The following is a 7,337-nucleotide window of genomic DNA, read 5'->3' as shown; positions in this document are numbered from 1 at the left end:
CCCGATTTCACCCGGAACACTTCCGATATCCAAACATAGGCTTCCAATATATCAATCTTCATGTCTCAACCATTTCGAGACTCCTCTTCATGCCCGTGATCACATCCGGGACTCCGAACAACCTTCGGTAAATCAAAACATATAAACTCATAATATAACTGTCATCAAAACGTTAAGCGTGCGGACCCTACGGGTTCGAGAACTATGTAGACATGACCGAGACACGTCTCCGGTCAATAACAAATAGCGGAACCTGGATGTTCATATTGTTGGAAATATGCCCTAGAGGCAATAATAAAATGGTTATTATTGTATTTCCTTGTTCAAGATAATTGTCTATTGTTCATGCTATAATTTTATTAACCGGAAACCGTAATACATGTGTGAATACATAGACCACAACATGTCCCTAGTAAGCCTCTAGTGGACTAGCTCGTTGATCAATAGATGGTCATGGTTTCCTGACCATGGACATTGGATGTCATTGATAAGGGGACCACAACATTAGGAGAATGATGTGATGGACAAGACCCAATCCTAAGCCTAGCACAAGATCGTATAGTTCGTCTGCTAAAGCTTTTCTAATGTCAAGTATCATTTCCTTAGACCATGAGATTGTGCAACTCCCGGATACTGTAGGAATGCTTTGGGTGTACCAAACGCCACAACGTAACTAGGTGGCTATAAAGATGCACTACGGGTATGTCAAAAGTGTCTCTTGGGTTGGCACGAATCGAGACTGGGATTTGTCACTCCGTGTAAACGGAGAGGTATCTCTGGGCCCACTCGGTAGGACATCATCATAATGTGCACAATGTGACCAAGGAGTTGATCACGAGATGATGTGTTAAGGAACGAGTAAAGAGACTTGCCGGTAACGAGATTGAACAAGGTATCGGGATACCGACGATTGAATCTCGGGCAAGTACTATACCGGTAGACAAAGGGAATTGTATACGGGATTGACTGAATCCTTGACATCATGGTTCATCCGATGAGATCATCGTGGAACATGTGGGAGCCAACATGGGTATCCAGATCCCGCTGTTGGTTATTGACCAGAGAGATGTCTCGGTCATGTCTGCATTATTCCCGAGCCCGTAGGGTCTACACACTTAAGGTTCGATGACGCTAGGGTTATAGGGAAAGTATGTACGTGGTTACCGAATGTTGTTCGGAGTCCCGGATGAGATCCCGGACGTCACGAGGAGTTCCGGAATGGTCCGGAGGTGAAGATTGATATATTCGATGAAGGGTTTTGGAGTCTGGAAGTGTTCCAGAGGTACCGGGTGATGACCAGCATAACCGAAAGGTGTTTCCGGAGCCTCGACAAGTGTTGGGGGGCTTCATGGGCCAAGGGAAGGGGGCAAACCAGCCCACTAAGGGGTTGTGCGCCCCCCTCACCTATTCCCACGTGACCAGGGGGTTTGGGGCGCCCCATCTAGGGTTCCCACTTCCTGGCTTGGGGGCCAAGTCACCCAAGGGGGAGATCCAATCTGCCCTGGCCGCCGCTCCCCTAGCGGAAACCCTAGGGCGCCTCCCCTTGTCCTTGCCCCTATATATAGTGGAGGTCTTGGGGCTGCACAACACACGAGTCTCTCTCTCCCAAGGCGCAGCCCTACCTCTCTCCCTCCTCGTCTCTCGTAGTGCTTGGCGAAGCCCTGCTGGAGTACCACGCTCCTCCACCACCACCACGCCATCGTGCTGCTGCTGGACGGAGTCTTCCCCAACCTCTCCCTCTCTCCTTGCTGGATCAAGGCGTGGGAGACGTCACCGGGCTGCACGTGTGTTGAACGCGGAGGCGCCGTTGTTCGGCGCTTAGATTGGAATCGACCGCGATCTGAATCGCTACGAGTACGACTACCTCATCCGCGTTCTAGTAACGCTTCCGCTTAGCGATATACAATGGTATGTAGATGCACTCCCCTTCCCCTCGTTGCTAGATTACTCCATAGATTGATCTTGGTGATGCGTAGAAAATTTTAAATTTCTGTTACGATCCCCAAAAGTGGCATCATGAGCTAGGTCTATGCGTAGATTCTATGCACGAGTAGAACACAAAGTAGTTGTGGGCGATGATTTGTTCAATTTGCTTGCCGTTACTAGTCTTATATTGATTCGGCGGCATTGTGGGATGAAGCGGCCTGGACCGACCTTACACGTACACTTACGTGAGACAGGTTCCACCGACTGACATGCACTTGATGCATAAGGTGGCTGGCGGGTCTCTGTCTCTCCCACTTTAGTCGGATCGGATTCGATGAAAAGGGTCCTTATGAAGGGTAAATAGAAATTGGCATATCACCGTTGTGGTTTTGCGTACGTAAGAAATGTTCTTGCTAGAAACCCATAGCAGCCACGTAAAACATGCAACAACAATTAGAGGACGTCTAACTTGTTTTTGCAGGGTATGCTATGTGATGTGATATGGCCAAAAGGATGTGATGTATGAGATTGATCATGTTCTTGTAATAGGAATCACGACTTGCATGTCGATGAGTATGACAACCCGCAGGAGCCATAGGAGTTGTCTTAATTTATTTATGACCTGCGTGTCAATGAAAACGCCATGTAATTACTTTACTTTATTGCTAACCGTTAGCCATAGTAGTAGAAGTAATAGTTGGCGAGGCAACTTCATGAAGACACGATGATGGAGATCATGATGATGGAGATCATGGTGTCATGCCGGTGACGATGGTGTTCATGCCGCGCCTCGAAGATGGAGATCAAAGGCGCAAGATGATATTGGTCATATCATGTCACTTTATGATTTGCATGTGATGTTTGTCATGTTTACATCTTATTCGCTTAGAACGACGGTAGCATAAATAAGATGATCCCTCATTAAAATATCAAGAATTGTGTTCCCCCTAACTATGCACCGTTGCTAAGGTCCGTTGTTCCGAAGCACCACATGATGATCGGGTGTGATAGGTTCTAACGTTCGCATACAACGGGTGTAAGCCAGATTTACACACGCAATACACTTAGGTTAACTTGACGAGCCTAGCATGTACAGACATGGTATCAGAACACGGAAGACTGAAAGGTCGAACATGAGTCGTATAGTGGATACGATCAACATGAAGATGTTTACCGATGATGACTAGTCCGTCTCACGTGATGATCGGACACGGCCTAGTTGACTCGGATCATATATCACTTAGATGACTAGAGGGATGTCTATCTGAGTGGGAGTTCATTAAATAATTTTATTAGATGAACTTAATTATCATGAACATAGTTAAAAGGTCTTTGCAAATTATGTCGTAGCTCATGCTTTGGTTCTATTGTTTTAGATATGTTCCTAGAGAAAATTTAGTTGAGAGTTGACAGTAGCAATTATGCGGACTGGGTCCGTGAATTGAGGATTGTCCTCATTGCTGCACAGAAGGGTTATGTCCTTAATGCACCGCTCAGTGTGTTGAACCTCGAGTATCATCTGTAGATGTTGGGAAACATCTGACATACACGTTTTGATGACTACATGATAGTTCAGTACGTAATACTAACGGTTTAGAATTGTGGCACCAAAGACATTTTTGAAATGTCGCAGAACATATGAGATGTTCCAAAGACTGAAATTGGAATTTCAGACTAGTGCTCACGAAGAGGTATGAGACCTCTGACAAGTTTCTTAAGCCTGCAAACTAAGGGAGAAAAACTCAATCATTGAGCATGTGCTCAGATTGTCTGAATACTGCAATCGCTTGAATCGAGTGGGAGTTAATCTTCCAGATGAGATAGTGATGGTTCTCCATAGTCACTGCCACCAAGCTATTGGAGCTTCGTGGTGAAATATAACATATCAGGGATAGACATTGAGCAACTCGCGATGTTTGACATCGCGAAAGTAGAAATCAAGTAGGAGCATCAATTGTTGATGGTTAAACCACTAGTTTCAAGAAGGGCAAGGGAAAGAAGGGATACTTCATGAGACGGCAAATCAGTTGCTGCTCTAGTGAAGAAACCCAAGGTTGAACCAAACCCGAGACTAAGTGCTTCTATACTGAGGGGAACGGTCACTGAAGCAGAACTACCCTAGATACTTGGTAGATGAGAAGGCTGGCAAGGTCGACAGAAGTATTTTGGATATACGTCATATTATTGTGTACTTTACTAGTACTCCTAGTAGCACCGGGGTAATAAATACCGGTTCGGTTGCTAAGCGTTAGTAACTCGAAATAAAAGGCTGCGGAGACTAGCTAAAGGTGAGATGACGATATGTGTTGGAAGTGTTTCCAAGGTTGATGTGATCAAACATCGCACGCTCCCTCTACCATCGGGATTGGTGTTAAACCGAAATAATTGTTATTTGGTGTTTGCGTTGAGCATAGACATGATTGGATTATGTTTATCGCCACATGGTTATTCATTTAAGGAGAATAATGGTTACTCTGTTTATTTGAATAATACCTTCAATGGTCTTGCACCTAAAATGAATGGTTTATTGAATCTCGATCGTAGTGATACACATGTTCATGCCAAAAGATATAAGATAGTAATGATAGTACCACGTACTTGTGGCACTGCCATTTGAGTCATGTTGGTATAAAACGCATGAAGAAGCTCCATGTTGATGGATCTTTGGACTCACTCGTTTTTGAAAAGATTGAGACATGCGAAGCATGTCTATTGGTAGATATGCATGAAGAAACTCCATGCAGATGGATCGCTTGGACTCACTTGATTTTGAATCACTTGACACATGCAAATCATAGCACATGGGCAAGATGACTGAAAGGCCTCGTTTTCAGTAAGATGGAACAAGAAAGCAACTTGTTTGAAGTAATACATTTTGATGTGTGCAGTCCAATGAGTGCTGATGCACGCAGTGGATATCATTATGTTCTTACTTCACAGATGATTTGAGTAGATGCTAAGTATATTTACTTGATGAAACACAAATCTGAATTATTGAAAGGTTTAAGTAATTTCAGAGTGAAGTTGAAGATCGTCGTGACAAGATGATAAAATATCTATGATATGATCATAGAGATGAATATCCGAGTTACGAGTTTGGCACACAATTAAGACATTGTGGAAATTGTTTCACAACTAATAGCGCCTGGACCACCATAGTGTGATGGTGTGTCCGAACATCACAACTGCATCCTATTGGATATGGTGCATACCATGATGTCTCTTATCGAATTACCACTATCGTTTATGGGTTAGGCATTAGAGACAACCGCACTCACTTTAAATAGGGCACCACACAATTCCATTGAGATGACACCGTATGAACTATGGTTTAGAGAAACCTAAGCTGTCGTTTCTTAAAAGTTTGGGGCTGCGATGCTTATGTGAAAAAGTTTCAGGCTGATAAGCTCGAACCCAAAGCGGATAAATACATCTTCATAGAATACCCAAAAATAGTTGGGTATACCTCCTACTTCAGATCCGAAAGCAAAAGTGATTGTTTCTAGAAATGGGTCCTTTCTCGAGGAAAAGTTTCTCTCGAAAGAATTGAGTGGGAGGATGGTAGAGACTTGATGAGGTTATTGAACCGTCACTTCAACTAGTGTGTAGCAGGGCACAGGAAGTTGTTCCTATGGCACCTACACCAATTGAAGTGGAAGCTTATGATAGTGATCATGAAACTTCAGATCAAGTCACTACCAAACCTCATAGGTCGACAAGGATGCATACTACTTCAGAGTGGTACGTAATCCTGTCTTGGAAGTCATGTTGCTAGACAACAATGAACCTACGAGCTATGGAGAAGTGATGGTGGGCCCAGATTCCGAAGAATGGCTCGAGGCCATAAAATCCGAGAGAGGATCCATGTATAAAAGAAAGTATAGACTTTGAAAGAACCACTTGATGGTCGTAAGGTTGTTGGGTGGAGATGGATTTTAAAAGGAAGACAGACAATGATGGTAAGTGTCACCATTAAGAAAGCTCGACTTGTCGTTAAGATGTTTCCCGACAAGTTCAAGGAGTTGACTACGATGAGACTTTCTCACTCGTAGCGATGCTAAGAGTCTGTTGGAATTATGTTAGCAGTTACTGCATTATTTATGAAATCTTGCAGATAGGATGTAAAAAACATTGTTTCCTCGACATTTTTCTTGAGGAAAGGTTGTATGTGATACAACCAGAAGGTTTTGTCAATCCTGAAAGATGCTGACAAGTATGCAAAGCTCCAGCAATCCTTCTAAGGACTGGAGTAAGCATCTCGGAGTTGGAATGTACGCTTTGATGAGATGATCAAAGATTTTGGGTTTATACAAAGTTTATGAGAAACTTGTATTTCCAAAGAAGTGAGTGGCAGCACTATAGAATTTTTGATGAGTATATGTTGTTAACATATTGTTGATTAAAAATGATGTAGAATTTCTGGAAAGCATGCAGGGTTATTTGAAAAGTGTTTTTCAATGGAAAATCTGGATTAAGCTACTTGAACATTGAGCATCAAGATCTATAAGGATAGATCAAAAACGCTTAATAGTACTTTCGAATGAATACATACCGTGACAAGATTGTGAAGGAGTTCAAAATAGATCAGCAAAGAAGGAGTTCTTCGCTGTGTTACAAGATGTGAATATTGAGTAAGACTTAAGACCTGACCACGGCAGAAGAGAGAGAAAGGACGAAGGTCGTCCCCTATGCTTTAGACGTAGGCTCTATAGTATGCTATGTTGTGTATCGCACCTGAAGTGTGCCTTGCCATGAGTCAGTCAAGGGGTACAAGAGTGATCCAGAATGGATCACACGACGTCGAACTTATCCTTAGTAACTAGTGGACTAAGGAATTTTCTCGATTATGGAGGTGGTAAAAGAGTTCGTCGTAAAGGGTTACGTCGATGCAAACTTTGACACTAATACAGATGACTCTGAGTAGTAAACCGGATTCGTATAGTAGAACAGTTGTTTGGAATAGCTCCAAGTAGCGTGTGGTAGCTGCATCTACAAGATGACATAGAGATTTTTAAAGCACACATGGATCTGAAAGGTTCAGACTCATTGACTAATAAACCTCTCTCACAAGCAAGATATGAACAAACCCCATGGGTGTTGGATTCATTGCAATCACATAGTGATGTGAACTAGATTATTGACTCTAGTGCAAGTGGGAGACTGTTGGAAATATGCCCTAGAGGCAATAATAAAATGGTTATTATTGTATTTCCTTGTTCATGATAATTGTCTATTGTTCATGCTATAATTGCATTAACCGAAAACCGTAATACATGTGTGAATACATAGACCACAACATGTCCCTAGTAAGCCTCTAGTTGACTAGCTCATTGATCAATAGATGGTCATGGTTTCCTGACCATGGCCATTGGATGTCATTGATAACGGGATCACTGTCGGAGTAAATGACC

This window comes from Triticum aestivum, chromosome 2A (assembly GCF_018294505.1).
Source record: "Triticum aestivum cultivar Chinese Spring chromosome 2A, IWGSC CS RefSeq v2.1, whole genome shotgun sequence".
NCBI classification, from domain to species: domain Eukaryota; kingdom Viridiplantae; phylum Streptophyta; class Magnoliopsida; order Poales; family Poaceae; genus Triticum; species Triticum aestivum.
The sequence above is the reverse complement of the archived record's forward strand: the minus strand, read 5'-3'. Positions refer to the sequence as shown.